Source organism: Talpa europaea, assembly GCF_964194135.1.
Source record: "Talpa europaea genome assembly, chromosome: 13".
Classification (NCBI taxonomy): Eukaryota; Metazoa; Chordata; class Mammalia; order Eulipotyphla; family Talpidae; genus Talpa; species Talpa europaea.
In genome coordinates, this window is record NC_140080.1 from 54,045,487 (window position 1) to 54,068,123 (window position 22,637).

Below are 22,637 nucleotides of genomic sequence, written 5' to 3' on the forward strand. Positions count from 1 at the left end.
ATATGGAGAAAGACAAATACTGGATGATTGCAGTCATACATGGAATATAAAGAAAAAAAAGTAGCTGACAAAGCTAAACTAAAACAAACCATAGATATATGAATGCACAATTAAGGCTGCTAGAGGGAAAGAAAGGGTGAAGGTTTGAAGAAAGGGGTCTAAATTTAAGGATTATGGGTGTTTTCTTGGTGGTAATGATGTAGTAACATACCTTAGGAGGTGTGTACCTATTCTCCTACAGCACATAGAGTGCTTTAAACCAATGTTTCCTCAATAAAGAAAAAAATATATATATATATAGCAAAAAATATACTAACGAAGATCATTTTATAGTGCTTAGTTTTGGGATACAATATTAAAAGTTTGTGATCTTCCACTTAAAGATCTTCCACATTTGGGGGCCTCCCCGGTGGCACAGTGGTTGAGCACTGGGTTGCGAAGCTGCCCGCGGCCTCTGCTGCGCCGGTTCGATCCCCAGCTGCTCCCCGGCCACAGGAAGAGGGTCCCACATGGCGTGCAGACCTCTCCTGCCGCCCGCTGCTCCCCTCAGCAGTGTACTTCGGTCCTTCTGCCTGTTCTGCTCCCCGCTCTGGCTCTGGTGAATTCTCTCACCCTCCCGCGCTTCTGACTGTACCCACTGCATGTATAAACAAGCAAACAAACAAACAAACAAACAAATAAATAAAAACATGTCTCTATTAAAAAATTTAAAAAAAATAAAGATCTTCCACATTTGAAGTGGAAGTTGTTTTATGTTATAGTCAAAATATACTGCTTTAAATTTTTTTCTCCTCTTGCTGTCACCCCAGTCCCATCATGTTCTTTGCTGTGATAGCAAAATAGAATTCAGTAATTTGATAATTATGTAACTTGATGTTCGCTCTATTGAAATATTCTTCAGTTATGCAACACTGGAATTTCAGAAATAAATTTGGACTGTACCTGGCCCTAACAGCAGGGTTTTTCTTAAACAATTGTTTTTCTTTTCAGAGAGAGGTTGTGATTTATTACATTGTTGTTTCCCCCTGCAGCTTTATTTTCATGCTATTGTAAATTGTTTTAGATTCTCTTATTATATAATTGAAGCATTTATTTGAGAAAAAGAAAAGCAGAATTAGGCTAACATTGTAAAAATGTTCAGTTACCAAAGCTATTATAAGATTTTTCTTTTTCAATACTTTAGTGTTCATAGTTTCATTATATCCAAATATATGTTTATATTAAATAATATTTTAGTTTTAGTAGAAAGTAACATTTGTTGTTGTTATTCCATTGTCAGACTTACTGTATAGTTAGTGGTCCATTCTCTAAAGTTTTGCCCTGTGGTTTATTCTTCTCCATATCTGATATTGTTATTGCTGTTTTCCCCATCTGTGAAATAAAACTAAATGTTTAGAAAAAGAGTGAGACTTGTTTTGTGTATATAGATGCTACATACTTCTAGTTAAACTGCAAATTGAATTATTTTGTGAAGCAATTTAGATTTTTATCATTTTTGTTTTCTTTGTATATAATGGAGATTTTCCATCTATAGTTCCTCAGAATAGTTTAATATTTTCTTGAGGATGCTTTCAAAGCAAAAGAAATTTAGTTGTTTACCTTTAGTCTTAGATATAGTAACAAAGGAAAATAAAAAAAAAACTATACAAAAACATTTATGCATGAACAGAATATTGTACTGAAAAATAATTCCTTATATTTATTTGAAAGTTATTTGTTTGGAAATTTCGTTGGAAAATAATTTATTGAATGCACAATTTGTGCCATTAACATTGACCTCTGTGTTACAGATGATGAAACTTTGAGAACCATTTGACTTATGGTAGATTTAACTAGTTACTGGTAGATCCAGAATTTGATTTAATTTACATCCAGATAGTTCTGAAGCCCACACACTTTTCTAGTATACCTATATTCTTTCTTATTTAACATTCTTCCTTCTTTGTAACCTTAAGACAAAGGTAGAAAAACTGGAATGTTGCTTAGAAATGTGATAGAGGTAGTAATTGCTTATAATTTAAGTATTAATGCCATCTAATACAACCCTTTGTGTCCTTGGGGATTGGTTGGACTAGATTTTTCCTGACATAGTCATGCACTGATGTTAATTTTTCCCTTTTCTTGGAAATCCCCTAGCTCTGTTATTCCTGGTGATTAAAAAAAAAATGTAATGGTTGTTTTAAATACATACTGTTAAGGGAAGGCTTGTCTCAGTAAATATTGTTTGTTAATAATTATGTATGTTTGACATTACAGAATTAGTATCATCAATTATTATGTCATACCAGATCTCTGCATTTAAATTCCCCAAAATAAAATCAAATGATTTATTTTAATGGAAATGATATGACATTTCCCCTTCTAACCCCCCCTTCTCTTTTAAATTAATGTTAATATTTGTTTGGTTGAGTGCTGGAGCAGTGACGTTTTACAAACTTAGGACAGAAGAAATTATAAAGGAAAATGAGATGTATACATATCCCAAAATAAATGCTGTATGTCAAAGAACATCATAATAAAAAATTAAAACATAAGTAGCAAACTAGCAAATATTTGATGCCAAGTACACCCAAACAGAAGGTCCTTAAGAGATAAATGAATTAGGAACAAGATTCAGACACACCAAGATCTTAGTAAAAAACAGGCAAAGTCACAAGCAGGAAATTCATGAAAGAAGAAATCAAAGTGGCTAAAAAAATCAATGTTGAATATATTCCATTTCACCAGAATGCAAAGAAATAAGTATTTAAGAATAATGAACTTTTTTTTTTTTTTAACCTGCCAATTAGAGAATCTTTTCAAAAAGGTAATTCCTCTTGCTGGTGGGATGGGGAAGGCTAATTTTCGGTACACTGCTACTGGGAGAGTAAGTTTCCTCTGTTTGGTTGGAAGGAAATATTGATAGTTGTTATCAACATTTTCTTCAACTCCAAACTCCAGTTTTTGGAAGTTCTCTTACTGATAAAAACATAAGCATTCAATTTATGTATATCATACTTGTACTTTTTGTAAATGGAGAAAAATTGGAAGTAATCTAAATGTGCAATGAATTTGAAATAGGTAAAAAATATAGTGGTGCAACTGTGTATAAATAATTGTGTGGCCATTTAAAATGCTTTTGGAATTTTAATTTTCTATGGGAGGGAAAACTCATGATAGACTATGAAGAGGAAAAAAAAAGTCTCCAGGGGTTTGCATTAGTGATGGTTGAAAAAACTATCACATTGTATCCAGAAATCCCAGGGTTGCACTGCCCATCTCTGCCAAGACCAATGAACAGAGACAGGAATTGAATCTATATGGTGCATTTTATTTTCAGAATGCCAGTGATCTGAGAGAATGGTGATTATGTTATCCACAAAAATCCATTCTGTCATTCCCTCCTGAGCTGGCCTTTTTTTAGTGGGTTAAACAAAGAAAATAATAGTAAGTGGACAGCCCAACAAAAGAGCCCATCATGGTTGTTGTACCTGGTGTTTGTCATGTGTAGCCCCCAGAGTTTGTTGTCATCTCCTTGGTTTTCTTGACCCAGATATATCCTGGCTTGGTGGTTAATTTCTGATGGCATCAATCTGGCACTTCCTTAGGCAGCACCTGGGAGGGATTCTGAGTTCAAAATTAGTTTTAATTTAAAGAGGACAGATCATTAATCACATAGTGTTTACCTGCGTACTAGGAGTGGTACTCTTCCCTTCCTCCCTTACCCCCTATCAACATATTATCTAAAATAGATGTTAACATTTATTATCTCTAAGTTGTGATATACAAAGTATATCTTCAAAAAATGTATTTTGCAATTAGTATGTGATCATGTTGATTCACATAATAATTTATAAATAAATAAATAAATCCAGAAACTCTTGATTACTTAAAATTTCATGAAATGAAAGTGTCTGAGTGCAAAGGAAATCATCCTTACCCCTCTGAGTTCTTCTAAGCTGGCAAATAATCAAACATGCATTAGACAGATTGATAGAAAATTTCATGCAGAAGTTTAATAGTAACATGTATACATCCTGTATATATGGGAGAGACACTGCATGACTGAGTTATCTTGCCTGAGTAAGATGGCTTTAGAGGTCATCTTAAATAGGTTAGCTAAAACAAAGGAGGTTGGGGAAGAAAAATGCAAAGTTCAGTTAAGGAGTTTCTCAGAAAAACAAAGGAGTGAAGATTTAATTTCTGCCTTCTCCATTGAAAAGTGATAAGGATATTAAGTTTTTTTTCTGAGAGATTTTTACACAAAAGCTTACATACAAATACTATCAAAGACATACTCCATCCATCCATCAGAGCCCCTCCCATGAAATAGATTTTTTGCCAAAAGTACATATTTAGGCATGGCAGATTTTTGCTATTCTGCATAGGGAAACTTTGGATTGCCTTTTCTTAGAATTCTTCTTTTTTTTTTGTAAGTTAACTTTTTGTTTTGGAATAATTAAAGATTTAGGGGAAAATTTCAGTCATAGTACAGCTATAGGCCTATATTCCCTTCATCCAAATTCTCCTAACATTAATATTTTATATGACCTTAAGACATTTCTGAGAACTCAGGAATTAACATTGATACATCACAATTTACTGAACTGCAGATGCTATTCAAATTTTGTTCATTTTTCTACAGATTTCACAATGATCTAGTCAAGAATATTACTTTGCATTGTCTTTGTGTATAGAGTTTTCTTTTTCCACTGTGTAGTCTCTCATTCTGTTCTCATGTTCAGAGATCACAGGGAGCATCTCTTTGAAACAAAATTCTCAAATTTAGACAGCTAATAGACTTTATCAAGTGATTCATGAATCTGGCAATATCCCATCTAGATACTGCAAGGGATTATAAATATGGAGCATATTTATAGACAGAAAGAGGATAAGATAAGGTTACTAGCAAAAGAAAAGATGATTTTCTGTGAAGTTACCTTTTTCTAGGGAAAGGCAGGGTGAGTTTTGTCCTGTAGAATACCTCACTAGTGCTGACTAAGTAACAGCAGATTGATTTGCTTAGGAGTTTAATTTTGGAAGAGGTTGAAACTTGCAGTAGGTGTTAAGGCAGGCTAGGAACTGACATGAAGGACTCCATCTTGAGTCTCCTTTTTTTCTGTTTTTAACACATCCAGCTTTCTTGTGAACTACAGTATTTCCTCACTTGCCATGAACTTATCCTGTCTGCATCATTTGACGGCTATACTCAGTCATTCCCCTAACAAGTTCTTGCTTAGACCACTGCCTATGGGTAGTCACTACTATTTCCTTGATTGATGAAACCAGGGAAATCCCAAATCAGTGGAGACTTTAATATTATTTTCTTGCTCTTTAGATTGTACTGGACATCGAATCTGAACTTTTTCATTCCTGACATTCAATCTGCTTTCCCTCATCCTGTAGCACCATCATTGACCTGTAGTCAGTGTAGAATCTTGGAGATAATCTTGACACCTCCCTCTCACTTACTGTAGTCCTGGTGTAGAGGAAATTGTCTTCTGGCTTCTTTCTGAACAGGACTAGTAACTTAAATAGCACCTGATAGGATAGCTAAGGAAAATAACGATTTAATAGCACAAGCATGAAGAATTTACATGGTTATTATGTACTAGAGTAAAATGGAACAGACCAGAGATTTTTTTATCCTGTGTTTAAGGACCTGGGGCATCAAGGGGGTGGGGGGGGGAATTCACGTGACAGACAAGGAGAGGGGGGTGACCTTTTTACTCTCAGAGTAAAAAGTTAAATTTCTCAGATAGGGAGGACATGTTCACTGATAAACCTACACCTAGATGACACTTCCCAAATTACATTCTTCTAGATCATAAAAAGGGGGGGAGAGTAATTCCTTCTTCAATTAGGAAAAGAGCAAACAACTGAGACAATGTCAAAGTCTCTCAGCCTCTAGATCCTTTTGCAGCTCTTTATTTAAAATAATCTTTCTTTTTGAACTGGTAATACTCTTTCTGAGACTCACAGAGTTTCAGTTGACCTTTCATTCCCCATACCAAAGTGGCACTACTGGAAGAGGCCTATTCTGGGCATATTGAGAAAAGCCTGTCGGACCCTTTTGGTTGAGCGATCCCACAGCCCTGTCCCCAGCCAAACAATCTCCAGCTTTTCTCTGCTCATACATCTTCATGCCTCTCAAATAATATCTCCCAACCTGAAGCTCTCCCTAGTCACTTTGCAGTTACTCAGTCTTTTTATACCCTCTCTTCCTCAACTAAAATTTATCTGAAATTCTGTTAGTAGAATGCTTTGTATTCTTTCTATAGAATATCATTAGAGACCTGTCACCATCTGGCACTTGCCCTTCATTTGCCACCAATCCCTCAACCCTCCTCCCCTTTTGTTCCAGATTAATAGAACATGCACTCTAGACCTGGCTGGCTGAAAAATTGTTTCTCCTGTCTAGAGGATTCTTCTTCAAATAACTGGCTCCTTCGGAATTTCATTATTTTCTGTAGTTTCCTTACTTTATAGTTTTTCCCTGTTCTGTTTTTTCTTAGTGTATATTAGGACATTTAGTTTTCAAAAATTCAGTTCTATAATACATTTTATCTTCCACTTAAATTAGGCATCTTTAAGAAGTCATATAATCAGGTCCAATTCAGCCAGTAGTATCTATTATTTAGTATACTGAAGTAATAATTTACTAAAGCTCTGAAGTATTAATTAGTTAAATGGCCTGAAGAAGAATTAACACAGCTTCCAAAAGTGGTTGACTTACTTTCAGGGAATAGTTTGAAGTGGGGGGATACAGCTCATTAAGTGATGCTAAAAGATTCAGAGTTGGTCCCTTGAGCATTATTCCTGGAGTCTGTTGTTAGAGTAACTAGTTTACTTCCTGGGTGTAATGACAGAAGTACTTTCTTGCAAAATAATTATATGTCATTGGAACTAATGTCTGCATTTTTGCACTTTGTGAGATACATTCATTCCCACCAAGGTAATTCCTTACCACTGAATGGATATCAACATCAGAGAAGGATAAAACCAAATTGATTTTTTTTTGAGCCAGCGCATATAATTACAGATCGTATTCACTATCTTTTAAAATAAATTTACTTATTTATTTAAAGATTTATTTTTATTTATTTATGCATACTACATCTGTGGTGTAGGCCTGCGATGCGGGGGGTGAGAGGATTCACCAGAGACAGAAAGGGAAGCAGAACAGGTGGATCTCCTGAAATACACTGCTTAGGGGAGCAGCAGGCAAGACAGGAGAGGTCTGCTGTGTCATGTGGGTCAGCTCCCTGGCTGGGAATTGAGCTCATGCTGCAGTGGCTGGCAATAGCTTGATAACACTGAGACGTCAACCAAGAAGGTTCATATTTACTATCTTTAAATATATAGTTAAATATTTTGGCATTTGTATAATTAAGCCTAATAAATGACATTTTCATTGAACCATGAAGCTGCCATTGGAGGATATAAGTGGGGGACTTCTTTCTAGTAATGGACTTTCTACCAAGAGCACTTCAATAACTGAAACATCCCTGTGTACTTTTTAACGAAAATACTGCTCTCACTTGTTCTCAGTACATATTTTCAAGTAATGCATTTGCTTTTGATACTGATTTATAAATGCGCTAATCTATGAATTTATAAATGCGCTAATCTATAAATGTGCTAATCTATAAATAATCTATAAATGCTAATTTATAAATGCACTAATCTATGAATTTAACTTACTAAGTTCCCAGACCACCCCACTGGTATTTCATCACTTCTGGGTGAGGCAGCAGTGGAGCAGATACATATTCTTATGGGAGGAGCACGTCTGTTTCTTCCCCGTGTCAGTCAGTGGAGGATATTGATGAATAAAACTGTATAATGTACTAAGATAGGGCAAGAGTAGTATCCATAAGCCCTGTTGTAAAAATAGTTTATCTGGGCCATGTTGACTTTTTTAGTAAATGAGAGCAGACATAATATTAAAATTTTTACCTTATTAAAAGACTTGCCCTCAGATTGGCCTGCGGAGACAGGGCCACCTCTCCATTACAGCTCATGAGAAGCCCCTGTGCAGAATGAGCATATTGAGCTCTGGAAAGGGGACTGAGTACTCTGATTTTTAGATCGATTTAGCCAAAGAAAATGTCACAGTAGCTCTGAGTTCAGTGGAGAGGTCTGTTAAGCCTTCAAGCCATTTGGGCCGCAGAGAGTATATAATGGGGCCTGCATCTTCCCAGTATCAGAAAAGCTCTCTTCCTCCCTTCTGTAGGTCTTCATCTGTTCCTGACTCCAGTGACTTTTATGTCGTTTTGAAGTTGAAACAAAGGCTTCTTTCCACTAATGTGCTTTGTTCTTTTAAAATGTATTTGATTTTCATTTAGCATGATTACCTTTTGCTATTGAGATGAAAGCTGCTACTTTGGGGGCATTTTAATATTTGAACTTTAACTTCTTCCTGTGAAATATTTTACTTGAACTATGGACTTATTTGCTGACGTGTTTATTTTAACAGTGCCTTCATCTTCATGTGCTCTGTTGGTACTGTAGAATGAGAGCATTATTCATTTAAAAAATACATTAAAAAATTGAATCTATTTCAAACTTATGGAAAAGTTGCAAGTGTAGTACAAAGGATATGTTTTCTGAATTCAAGAGTAAGTTGCCAGTATGTTACCTCATCATCCCTTAATTATTTGGTATGTAATTCCTATGAACAAGAACATGTCCTGCACTGCTATGGTACAGCCATTCAAAGCAGGAAATTAAGGTTGATGCTTCCCTGCCATCCAAGCTTCAGATCCCACAAGGGTTTTACCAGTTATGCTAACAATGTCCTTCAGATCATGAATTGCATTTAGTTGACCTGTTTCTCCAGTCTCCTCAGTCTGACCCTATCTTCAGCCTCCCCTAGACTTAACATTTTTGAAGATTACGTGCCAGTTATTTTGCAAAGGTCATTTGCCTGGCATTTCCTCATTAATAGATTCAGGTTGTGCATCTTTGGGAGGATGTCACAGAAGTCATGCTTTTTGTCTCCTTGTGACATCCTAGTAGATGAAACAAGATATTGTGATCATTTTTATCTGTTGATTAAAGTGGTATCTGCCAAATTTCTTGCAGTTTTCTCTTTGGAATGAACAGCTGTTTTATGGAGAGATGATTCAAAGCTGTAAATATCCTGTTTTTCACTAAACTTTCTGTGTATTTCAATATGAATACATGGTTCCTTGTCCACTAGATTTTCATCAATTTATTTTATTTTTCAGGTGGAACCTAGTAGGAGCCTTTGCAAGTTGGTTTTGATGTCTTTTGATGTATCTGTATTATTTTTGAGACTTATGTATTTTCTGACACATGTTTTGTAAACATTTGTACTCTACCTGCCCTGGACCTTGAATCAGTAATTTCTTTGAAGAGCTCTGGTTCTTTTTCAAGATTGGGGTTAAATGGCTTCATTACTGTCTTAGTGTACATACATACATACATACATACATACACACACACACCCATACATATAATATATATATATATATATATATATATACTGTGTATATATTTGCATGTGCACACATGCTTTATATCACTATTTTGTACATCTCAATATATGTCTCTATACTGAAATCTATGAAGTCACAGTAAAATCTCTGATTATAAGTAATCCTGCAGGATTCATTCTAGGATTAATCATTCATTACCCCCTCCTTTAATATTTGAATCTCCGTTTTTGACAGTGAGAAAGTTTCCCATTATCCTTAGTATATTTGCTCTATCTCTCTCTAAATAAACTTTCTCTTATTTTTTGCCACCTGCATGTCACTGGCAATTGGAACCACTTTCTCCCACTCTGGTTCCACCATCCTAGGCTGCCTCCCCCAACTAGCTACCCTCTGTGGGACATGCTCCTTACCCTAGTTGGACTTTGATGCTCTACACCAGGCTGTCCATCCAGGAGGCACCCTTTTTGTCCCATTTGGGTTTTGACTCCCATCCCTCATCCTCCCACAGGGAAGCCTGCCTTGTTTGCCCCACATAAGGGCTTTAGAATTGAATTACTCAGAAGGGGAATGGAGGAACAGAATGGAAAGAAAGAAAAGGGAAAGCAGAAAACAAAGAATATGAGGAGGAAGAACATGGTATGCTTTTTGAAGAGGTGTATAGATGAAAATGAGCACCTAAAGTGGGAAGAAATTAAAAAAAAAAAAAACCAAAACCCTGGGTAGGGGCTTCCTTGGTGGTGCAGTCATTAAAGTCAGTGCTATCAAGTTATTGCAACATGAGTTTGATCTCCAGCCAGGGAGTGAAGCCACATGGGGCAGGAGACCTCTCCTGTCTCACCCGCTGCTCCCCTCAGCACAGTGTATGTCAGTAGATCTGACAGTTCTGCTCCCTGCTCTGTCTCTGGTGAATCCTCTCAACTTCCACACCTCTGGCTTACACCCCAGTTCTTGTATGCATAAACAAATAAATCTTTAAAAAAATACTGGGTGGTGAGGAGCTTGAGTGTGGGGTTCAGGTTTTGTCTCCCAGCTTTTCATTCTTCCCTTAAGTGAGGGGTGCATATTAGTGGGTAATGGTTGAGTCTGCTGTGCGTTAGTGTAATTTGTAAGATGTTAATAATCATTTGGTTGTTTCATTCTGTGAAAGTGCTGCTTTGTCATCTCACTGGTCATTGCAGATTTGAATTACACTTTGAACCCTTATTATTTTCCCAAACCCTAACACTGACCTTCCTCCATTGCAATTTGACAAGAATGTCAAAGTTATAAAGCACCAGGGAGAGTCAAGTATGATGTCTGTGTTTTTAGTCTGGATGTCTAAGGACCAAAATAGGTCTGACCTGGGAACTGAAGAGAATGCCTGTGAATTTCTTCAAGATTCAGAAAGAGAGAGAAATTGGTGATGTATTCTTGTGCTTTCTTGAAGTTATTACACTACGTGTTTCAGTGCTTAAGTACAAAGTTATGTCTGTATGGTCACTCACTTTGTCAGACAAATGGATTCCTTAGATACTCAGTCAGAATGTTCACAGTTGGGACTTTGTTTTTCTACTGATTTCCATATGCACAATTGAGTACTATCTTAAAAAAGACAGCATCTTATTTACAGTGAAGATATTGCAGTTATAGTGCAATAAATAGACTCTTCCTTCAGGCCAGATACCTACAAACAGTTAAGCATAGATCAGTTAACAACTGGGCATTGGGCACTTGGCCATCATTTTGTCTTAGCCCAAGTTAAATACTGTCTTGAAGAAGCTGGTTTTTGTCATAGTTATTTTTTTTATTTTTTTAAAGATTTATTTATTTATACAAGAACCAGGGTACAGGCCAGATGCACGGAGTTAATTTTTTATAATAACAGGCTTGAATTCAATAGTCCAGGATTTTATTTGGCAAGAATGGTGTATTTTACTGGTGATTTTTAAAACATGAAAGAATGCTTGGAAATTGAAACCAATTACTTAAATCAGTGCACATTTATGACTTATCAGGGTAATGGGCCTGTTAAATAACACATTTATGCCAAAACCAAACCTTAGGGAATATTACTTCGCAACTCAAACAGCAGAAATTCATTATCTTTTATTTAGTTCTGCAGGTTAGGAATCTGATGTGAATCTCATGAGGCTAAAGTTGAGATGCTGGCAGGCTGTTTTCCTTCTGGGGCTGTTTTGGAGGATCTCTCTGCTTGCTTTTTTCACCTACTATAAACTACTTAGCAAACCTTGGATTATGGCTCATTCCTCCATTTTTACAAGGTAGCATCTCTCTGACCTTTCTATAAGTGTCACATCTTCCCATGGCCACAGTTGGAAAAGCTTCTTTACATTAAAGACCTCTGTGATAATATTGAGTCTGTCTGGATATAATCCAAGATAATCTCCTCATCTCAAGAATCTGATCACATCTGTACACTTCCTGTTGCCATATCAGATAACAGTTTCTAAGTTGCACAATCATCTTGGGCATCCTTGTAGGAAATGGAAATTATTTTCTACTTTTTGGTAAGGGAACAACGACATGATTGCTTTTTTAACACATAATTTATTTTTTTTTATTTTTATTTTTTTTTAGTCATTTACAGTTACTGCAATTTCTTGTTGCATTTATATGCCATTGTTATTCAAGTCAAGACTAGGTGGTCCCATTCCAAAAGAATCCTAACGAGCTCAGTGGAGAAGAGGCTGGTTTGGACTAATGGAACCATTACTGCTATTTTGAAATCACTTTCTAGGAATTTAATTTTATGAAACTGGGCTTAGATTTTTTTCATTAAAATTTTCCTTTAAATATTATTAATTTATCTTCAACTAATGAAAATACTCTCATTTGCCTCCAAATAGTCTGCTGGTGAACTGAAATTCAGTGTCCTTTCATGGATTTTAAGTTCCTGTTCACTGAGAATGAACGGTGTTTTGAAAGGTTAGTAGGCTGTGTGGTTAAGATACAATTTTTGGAAAGAGTTTATTTGAAACACTTTCAGTGTTCAGAAGAAGAAACAACCTTGAATGATGTTTTAAGTATGTCCATTCATTGAAGTAATGCAGGGGATTTTTGAGGAGGGAAGTCTAAATTCTGATCTACAGAATTAAATCAATGAGAGCAATAACAACTGAAGCTATATTATATTTAATTAATTACATTAGATGTCTCTAGGATACAGAGGAAACAAGGTCAAAGGTAATGTAATTAATTTATGAATGGAATATTACCATCTTTTATAGACCTATGCTAATTTGATGATTTATACAGTGCTATTCATAGGAGTGTATTTCAGTATCAGCCCATAATTATATGGCTCTTCTTTAAGAAATTTCATTGATGAAAATTATTTTCATTGACCTGCCTGCCACACATCTGCCTTATGTCCAGAGGGAAATAAGTCAAAACATGAAAATTTGCACATAAATGTGCTCTTAACTATAAAGTTCACCATCACCTGTATTTTCCAGTGAGGTCTTTGAGATTCACAAGTTCTTTACTCATCCTGATCCACATTCAACCCTTTTGTTAAAGTGGTGAGTCATTTATTTGACAGTTACTTCACATCTGTGTCTCTGTGCTATATTCACACCCACCCTTATGACCTGAAGTATTTCTACTGAGTTGCACCCAATTGAAGTATTTATTATTTCTTCCTCTTTGCCTCCTTCTCCATCTTCTCTCCTTCCCTTCTTCTTGCCTTACTCCTTACCCGCCCTTCCTTTACTTGTCTTCTCCCATTCCTTTACTTGCTCTTTCCCTGTATTCTGATACATTAGTCTGTCCTGGTTTTTACATGTGAACACTTTCTCTTTTATCATTTTTTTTTTTTCTTGTGGGACTCTCACCGGAGGCCTGGGAATGAACATTCGCTGCAGAGGCTGCAGGCAGCCTCGCAACCCAGCACTCAACCACTGCGCCACCAGGGGAGGCCCCAGTTCTTTATTTTCTTTCTACCTTCCATCGAAGCTGAGATTCCCCTGTGTTTCATCTATGATTTTCTTATCATTTTGCACTTTATCTCTTGGTGATTTCTGTTATTATCTTGACTACTATAGTTATTTCTACCTGGCTTCAGATTTATATCTCATCTCCACAATGTAAATGGACTCCACTTGGTTATTCCTCATCATATCAATTCATACCTTCCCAATCTTTTTTTTCCCCGTGTTCCTGCTCTCTTTGACTATTATAGCCAATTAACTATTCTCTTAAGTCCGAAAACAGTATGTTCCATTTGTATCTTAGCCTTACGTACTTTATGAGACAGGAAAAATTACTAAAGATGTGACAGAAGTTTGAAAAAAGTAAAAGTAGGAGAGAATTATTATCTCTGTAGTAACACATTTGAAACTCTAGAGAAACTAGATAATTTCCTAGCAAATTAATGATTGTCAGAATATACTCAAGAAAAATTCAATATTTCAATAGGCCTTAAAGTAGAAGAGGCTAGAATATAACTTCTAGCTATGGTTGTAGCAGAACAAATCTTCACCTAGCGAAGAACAAATAATTTCATTCAGTGATATTGGAATTCTTTCAGGTCTCATAAGATGATCAAAATTTCTCTTCAAGTCGTATATAAAACCTGAAAAACATAGTACAAAAAACAAAACTCTTGATTATAGATAGTTATCAATGGGGCCTCCCCAGTGGCACAGCGGTTGAGCGCTGGGTTGTGAAGCTGCCCGCAGCCTCTGCAGCGCCAGTTCAATCCCCGGCTGCTCCCCGGCCACCGGAGGCGGGTCCCACATGGCACGCAGACCTCTCCTTCCACCCTCTGCTCCCCTCAGCAGTGTACTTCGGTCCTTCTGCCTGCTCTGCTCCCTGCTCTGGCTCTGGTGAATTCTCTCACCCTCCCTGACTGTACCCAGTGCTTGTATAAATAAAAATAAATAAATCTTAAAAAAAATTAAAAAATAAATAGTTATCAAATAAATAAATATACTAATTTCTCAGAAAGTATTGGGAAGTATTATCCAGTAATGTATTAGTAAAATTATATTCTATTGCCGTGAAGGGCACAATATTCAGTATATAAAATTCAGCAATGAAACAATTCAGTAGTTTAAAATCTGTCAATTAGGGCCTCCCCTGGTGGTGCAGCGGTTGAGCTCTGGGCTGCAAAGCTGCCTGCAGCCTCTGCAGCACCAGTTCGATCCCCAGCAACCAGCAAGGGTCCCACATGGCGCGCAGACCTCTCCTGCTGTACCCACTGCTCCCCTCAGCAGTGTTTTTCGGTCCTTCTGCCTGTTCTGCTTCCTGCTCTGGCTCTGGTGAATTCTCTTACCCTCCCACACTTCTGACTGTTCCCAGTGCTTGTATAAATAAATAAATAAATCTTAAAAAGAAAAACAATCTGCCAATCTAATTCATACATCAAATTAAAAGGGAGGAGCTATACAATTATATTCAATGTTGAAAAGACTTTTGATAGAATATAACTGCCAATCCTAGTTAAAATTATTATGCAAATAATATTAAATATAATGAAAATTATTTACCAAAATGTAATAGCAAATATACTAAATGGCAAAACATCTCAAAACCATTCCAATTCAAATCAGAAATAGGTAGAGATACCCAATATCAGCTTTAGTATCAATATTGTAGTATTTAGTTATAGAAGTTTGGAAAGAAGAGATAAACCTTTTATTTTTCAGATAAGATTTTACACTGAGAAAACATTGGAGAATATAATTTTAAGCTATTATAATAATCTTAATGCGAAGGTGGTTAAATAGAGGATAAATATAAAAAGTCATTAGCTTTTCTGTATACCAACCATGAGCATTAAGAAATTTTGAAGGGAAAACAATCCAGCCATCAAAGTGATAAAATATAAATTATTTAGAACTAGTTGAACAACAAATGTAAAGAACCTTATATAAAAATGATTAGAAAATCCTATTGATGCATATAAACTAATATCTGAACACATGCAAAGATATCACAACAATGTTAATTATCCTGAAATTAATACTTAGTTCAGTTAATAATATCAATTGGTTTTAAATTAAATTGAATGAAATTATTTTATATTGTGCTATCTATCCCATAGATCATGGTACAGTAATAAGCTAAGCATTTGTGGAACAGAATGGAGAAACCAGAAAGAGATGTGAGAATGTAATATATGAGAAAGATGGCAAATCAATTCAGGAGGTCAAAACATAAATTATTTAATAGCTATTGCTTGCCAGATTGGCCATCTTTCAATGTACATATGAACTCCAAACAGATTAAAGACTTAAATATTATAAAAAATTTATAAGAATATTTTTGGGGACTTAAATGAGCTGTCTCTATATAAGAAAGAACTCAGTCAAGATTGGAAACTGTTGTATAAAGGGAATGATTTATCAGAATCAGTAGTTGTTTTTTTTTTTTTTTTTAGGTATGAAAGTTTTGTTATTTAACTCACTTTTGAAGGATGTTTTCATTGGATGTATAATTCTTACTTTACAGTTTTGTGACTTTCAGTGCTTCAAAGATCTTGTTCCATTATCTTGTCTTCATTGTTTCTAAACATTACTGTGCCCCTCCTGCTCATATTGCTTACCTCTTTCTCTGTTTCATTCTCTTCTTAGTATGTATTACTATTGTTAATGGGCAGACTGAGGGTTATCCTGGACCCTCAGACTTGTATACTCCAGTGGGGTCTGGCCATCTGTGTGCACAAAGACAAGGCATACTTAGTGTGAAAGAACTCTTCAATTTAATAGGATTAGTGTGCACAGAAAGAGGAGAAAGGATAATTGTTTCCCAATAAAACTGCCAAAGTGATACATTCCCTCTTGGGTAAATGCCTAACCAAACAGGGTTGGCCTGAAGCAGGGCTGCTGAGGCCCAAAAGCTTGTCACAAGTCTTAAGGCATCTTCTGATAGGGAACCATAAGAAAGGGGCAAAGGAGGCCAACAAGTCTGAGATGAAAGGAGAAAAATCAAGCTACAAATCAAGGTAACCATTGTCATCCTCACCCTGTGTCACTCATGCACATGTTTTTTTCATAATTTTCTCTACATGACTTTCTCCCATGTGTCTCCTTCTGGGCCCCTAAGTCCTTGGTGTCAGTCCAAAGCTGAGAAGCAAGCTAGTCCTTCCCCATAGGTCTCCTTTGTGTCTCTCTGAGCCCACTTGCCATCTGTGTTATTTAGCTTTACCTGACTACTCAGCTCTGTCCCTTATTAGTTGGGGCAGGAATATGGTGCCTCCCCTTTTTATGGAGATGTCTCCATTACACTCTCTGATGTATTATGGTTTTTGTTTATTTATTTTGTTTATTGTCTGTCTTCACACACTAGAATTTATTGTGTGAATAAATTTTAGGTTAGCTTGTTTCATGCTGAATTATAAACTTCTAGCATAAAAAAATTCAATAAAGATTTGTTGAATAAAAAATGAAAGCTGAGTGAATAGTGTCCTCAAGACAGTGTTGATTATTTTGTGCATTGTGTTCTCAATGCTCAGTTCTGTCTCTGCTGATGAATTTTCCTCATTGAATAGAAGTTGTCTGCTTCCCCACTAAGCTGCAAGCTCCTTTAGGGCAAAAAACGTTATCTTACCTAACACAGCGTGTTTGTGATAGAACACTGTTTGTGAAACAATGAGTTCCTCGCACATGTTGGGTTGCTCTGTTTTGTGGTACTCCTCTAACACCATGGTCCTTTTATTGAACTTCAAAGATTGATTCCTGGTACACATTTCCATATGCATACCTTCATCACAGATTGTTCTCCCCTCTTGTCCCCTCTTCACTGTAGACTTCCTTGAACCAGCACCTATTCCTTGATTTTCTCATAAAAATTGTCTTGAGGCTAATCCCATCATTAATCTTTGATCCCCATTTTTTTCCTCCAACTTCACATCCCTACTTTTTCCTATAACTTTAGTAAATTTCTATACTCAGAGTCTCAGGGGTATATAAAAATAAAATTTATTATTAAAAAAAATAAAAAAAAATAAAAATCAGCTTAACCAACAATGCTCAATTTCTATGGCATACCTTGCTATGTACATGTGAATATTGACTTGACATAATTTTCATATTATCCCCCATCCCCATTCAATATTATGTAACTGACACTAAAGGACTGGCATCTAGTTATCAAAAGTCAATAAAATATCTGATACCAAAAAAAAAAAAAAAGTCACTGTGTCCTTAGAGTTTTTCAGTGGCCTTTGTTCAGTCCGTGTCATTTTACATTTTTATCAAATTCGGTAAGGACTGTTCCTTTGTCATTCAACCTGTTTCTCTGATTTCACCTTTTCACTGTCCTTTACTGATTGTTTTGTTTCTTCCCACATTTTATTTATTTATTTATTTGTTTATTTATTTATTTATCTGTCTGCACGCCATGTGGGACCCTCCTCTGGTGGCCGGGGAGCAGCCGGGGATCAAACCGGTGCTGCAGAGGCTGCGGGCAGCTTCGCAACCCAGCGCTCAACCGCTGCGCCACCGGGGAGGCTCTCTTCCCACATTTTAAAATACTCTGGTTCCCTAGACTTCTATTCTTGTCCTCCCTGCATATAATCCTGAAAATCTCTGCTGTAGCCCCCCAACCCAAGTTCCCAATCCTAAACTTTCTTCTGAAAAATGTTTTTAATGCTTTCTATATAGTTCATCTTAAACATTATTTAGATCCCGATAGATTTCAGAGTTTCAGCATCTCTGAAAATACAATCTTCTAGCTCACTAAGCCTGTTTTTTCTAACCCTGCCTAGCTTAGTGGCAGGCACAATCACAAATTAAATCTCCTAAGTGAGAAAGTCAAATTGTCTGTTTCCCATTTCATGGATTGACCATTGTCGTCAAGTTCCATTCACATATTCATCTGAATTTTTTCAGCTTCTCTCAGTCCTCACAACATCTATCTCTCTTCATAGCATGTATCTCTCTTCAACACCTCATCATCTAATGCCAGCTTGTTGAAACAGTCTCCTTTCTCTATCTCTAGTACCAGTTCTTTCTACTTATTGTATTTAACATCTCTAAAACTGTTACCGATATTATCCTTTAAAAAGTCAAAACGGGGCCTCCCCCATGGCGCAGCGGTTGAGCGCTTGGTTGCGAAGCTGTCCGCAGCCTCTGCAGTGCGGGTTCGATCCCTGGCTGCCGGGCGAGGGTCCCACATGGCGCGCAGACATCCCCTGCCGCCCGCTGCTCCCCTCAGCAGTGTATTTTGTTAGTCTGCCTGATCTGCTCCCCGCTCTGGCTCTGGTGAATTCTCTCACCCTCCTGCGCTTCTGACTGTACCCAGTGCTTGTATAAATAAATAAATAAATAAATCTTATATTAAAAAAAAAAAATCACAAAACCAACGATGGGCAGGGCAGAGGAAAAACAAGGCCACAACTTACCATGGCATTTTTTTTTTTGCTTAGATACCATCCACGGTTTCACAGCATATATAAGCAAAAGATAGAATATCTTCACATAGTGTTTTGATTAGATTCTTCTGCAAGGAGCAGATTCATTCAAGCTTCCCCAAGTAGTGGCTTAGCTATGCAATAAAATTACATGTTGGAGGAGGATGAAGACGCTTGGAAATTCAAGAAGACTGTGGGTGGACTTGTCTTTAGGTCATCAGTTTTAGGAGACTAACTCTCACTCTAGGGCAGTAATTCTCAAACTCTGCCTGCATCAGCACTTACTGGAGGACATGTGAAGACAGATTGCTGACTCCACCCCCAGAGTTTCTGTTTGAGTAAATGCCCTAAATTTTATTTATTTTTTAAGATTAATTTGCTTATTTTAAACAAGAATCGGGGTACAGTCCAGATGGGTGGGAGGGTGAGAGGATTCACCAGAGACAGAGCAGGGAACAGAACAGGCAGACTGACGAAATACACTGCTGAGGGGAGCAGTGGGCATGACTGGAGAGGTCTGCTGTGCCATGTGGGACCCTGGCCAGCCGCCGGGATCGAAGCAGTGCTGCGGAGGCTGCGGACAGCTTCAAAGCATGGTACTCAACAGCCTGCGCCATTTGGGGAGGCCCAATACCCCACATTCTAACCGATGGCCAGATTTGTATTTTTTGACAATATCCCAGGTGATACTGATGCTGTAGTTCTGGGTGCTGTAGTCTGAAAAACTTTATCCTATAAGACAGACATGTCACATCATGTGGGAAACCTTTGATGATATCATCAAAATTAGTTTTCTTTTACATTGTAGGTTTCTTCACATTATGTTCAAACAGCAGTTCTCAAATGAGCATGCCCCCTCAAAATCACTTTACAGGGATTGTTAAAATACATATTGTTAGTCCCTTACTCTACCACTCACCAATAGTTTCTGACTCATAAAGTCTGGGTGGGGTATGCCCTCCAAAGTACTCATTTCTAACAAGTTCCCAGGGGATGACCACAATTTTAAAGCCACCAGATGAGATGACTCTCTTCTCTGCTAAACTCACATATCCAGCTACTCCTTTGCACTGTCTGTCAGCTTATTGCAGTACCTCAGCACAGTGACAGCCATAGAAGTATACTGAATGAACTGTTTATTCATTATATTTTGAATTCTGAAATCTTTTTGATCACACCTGATAGTCTCCATTTCTTCTTACCCCTTTACTCGTTAGGAAGCTTTTTAAAAAGTGTCTTCTATTTTAGCTTTTCTGTTCCTTCTTGTTCTTGTCAGACATTTTCAGACTTCATGTGTCTCTTGCGCCAACTGGGGCCTCATCAACACTTTATTTCATATTCTTGTGTCTTGAGTCTCTTATCTACTTGACCATTTCCTCATCATCTCCCAGCTATCTGCAAACTTAACTATCTGCTCGCACTTCCAGATTGCCAAGAGAGGATGGAGAAAGTGTCTGAGTGCCAGTTACCCCTCGGCACTGGCTGTATTCCTTATATTCAGCAATAGGTGAGAATTTCCTTAACTCCCCCTTTCTTTATGCAGGGTGCAATGTCCACTCATTGTCTTCCCCAGAATCTTAAAATTTGCTGGTTTTAATTTTCACTAACCATTTTTTTTCCTCAGGTCCTCCCTTATCTGTGTTCTTCAAATGTTTTCTCTGTTCTTCTCGCCACACTGGTTCTCTTTTGTCTTCCTTAAAGTCACATTTCTTGCTTGGCTTTTTCCCCCACAGCTGATGAACAGAAATGCCCTCTGTCCCCTATATTCCCAAAAAAGAAAAGAAAGAAGAATTCCTTTTTCTCACTGTTTTTCCACCTCAAGCTCTCCCATTAATTGCCTCTTCCTTTTCATTTGCAAACCTCTGAAGGGGTAGTTCACATTTGGTTCTTTCCTGAAACTTTCTTTTTTTGGTTTGCCCTCTTATTTTTGATATCGAATCTTATGTTTTTACTAAAACCTCTTCTAAGGTCACAGTGACACCCTGGCTACCAAATCCAATAGCTTTTCTCTTACCTTAACTGACTTGACCTTTCTTCCACATCTGACGGGTGCCGATCCTGATTCTCCAGTGCTTGTGGGAAACCATTGCCCCCTTGGTTCCCAGGTCCTTGGGGCTCCTGCCAACCTCTCACTGTTCCTCATGCTGCTTTTACATCTTCTCACTTACCTCTAATATGTACATTTGTGTTCTGTCCTTGGTTCTTTTTTCTTGATATTTTTCCATTGTTACCTACTAAATTTCCATCTGTTTCAAAAATCAACAACCTTCAGGAAACTTTCTCTGTTCAGAATTAATTCTTCTTCATTTTGTTCCCAGGTACATTGTTTGGATTTCTTAACTAATGCATATTAGCACTGGTGTCTGCTTGTTTATTCATCAAAACATTGCGCCTCACCGTATGTCAGGTTGGGGGTGATGTTTTCCTGCACCTGTGGCTCCCCCATTAGAGGCTCTGCTGTGTGAGGACAGAAGTCAAGTTCTCTGTGGATCTCTCGCCACTCAGCTTCTCTCGGCACTCAGCTTTGCCTAGGGAGACAAGCAATAAGTGATTTTTAAATTTGGTTGTACTGAAATGAGAAGCAGCCCAAATGTACAAATGAAAAATGTTTTAGGTAGAGCAAAGAAAAGTCCTTGCTTCAGTAACATAGCAGAGTTATTAAAATGGGAGAGTTTGAAAAGTGCCATTGTATTTAGGATACTGCCGCTTCAGGAAGCTATTACCCAGCAGTGATAAGTTGTTAACATTACAAAAATTGTATCATTTCCAGTTGGTACCACAAAATGTATTATATAACATTTGTTGATTGCTACTGAAAATTGTTTTTCTCACATATTCTAAGATGTTACCTGGTAGACTCTATGCAGCGTAACTTTGGAAATGAAGTTGAAATATTGGTGTGAAGGGTTGTATTCATGGCTAATGGAATTTAAAAGGTGTTACTCTGAGACGTGAATCATAAGATTTATATGCTTCTGCCCTTAAAATGATAATATTTATTCATTTCTCACCATTGCAATTTTTAATTTTGGTTTACAACATTACTAATAAACATTGTACAGTTTTCCAGAACTAGATATTTTTTATTGTGAGACTGTACTCTCTGAGGGAAATGAAAAGGAGGCTGAGCTGCTGAAATATGAAATGACAGGATTAGATCAATTATGAAGTTGTGATCTGTGAATATCCAGTGTTGGGGCACCTGATAGGGTATTTTTTTTAAAGATTTATTTATTTATTTATACAAGCACTGGGTACAGTCAGAAGCTTAGGAGGGTGAGAGAATTCACCAGAGCCAGAGGGGAGAGCAGAGCAGGCAGACTGATGAAGTACACTGCTGAGGGGAGCAGCAGGCGGCAGGAGAGGTCTGCGCGCCATGTGGGACCCTCGCCCAGTGGCCGGGGATCGAACCGGTGCTGCAAAGGCTGGGGGCAGCTTCGCAGCCCAGAGCTCAACCACTGCCCCACTGGGGAGGCCCCTGATAGGGTATTGTTAAAGATGAAAGTGGGGTCATGCTAGAGAGAAATTTAATATTTGAAAAAAATCACAAGGCTAGGTGACAATTAAGACTTCTTTCCATATATAAAACATGTTCTAGTTTATACTACAAATTTTAATAAGAAAAGTTGAGTACTAAAACACTAGTATACATACGTGGTATTCATATAATGAATTGAAGTGCAAAATAAAACTTTTTAAAATTAATATAAGTAATTCAAGTTATTCAGAATTCCAGAAATGAAATGATAAAGTAGAACATAATTGTGTTTATTTAACCTAAAAAAAATATTCCTCAAGGGTAAGGGGCCTCTGGTCTAGGATATAGCATACATGATGTG

The 22,637-nt window shown here is 37.1% G+C and overlaps 1 protein-coding gene across 1 annotated transcript in view; it reads left to right on the forward strand.

Moving 5' to 3' along the window:
* The window catches only part of L3MBTL4 (L3MBTL histone methyl-lysine binding protein 4), a gene marked incomplete at both ends in the record, with an annotated part of 345,501 nt that overhangs the window by 14,181 nt on the left and 308,683 nt on the right, over positions 1–22,637 (forward strand). The window lies entirely within an intron of this gene.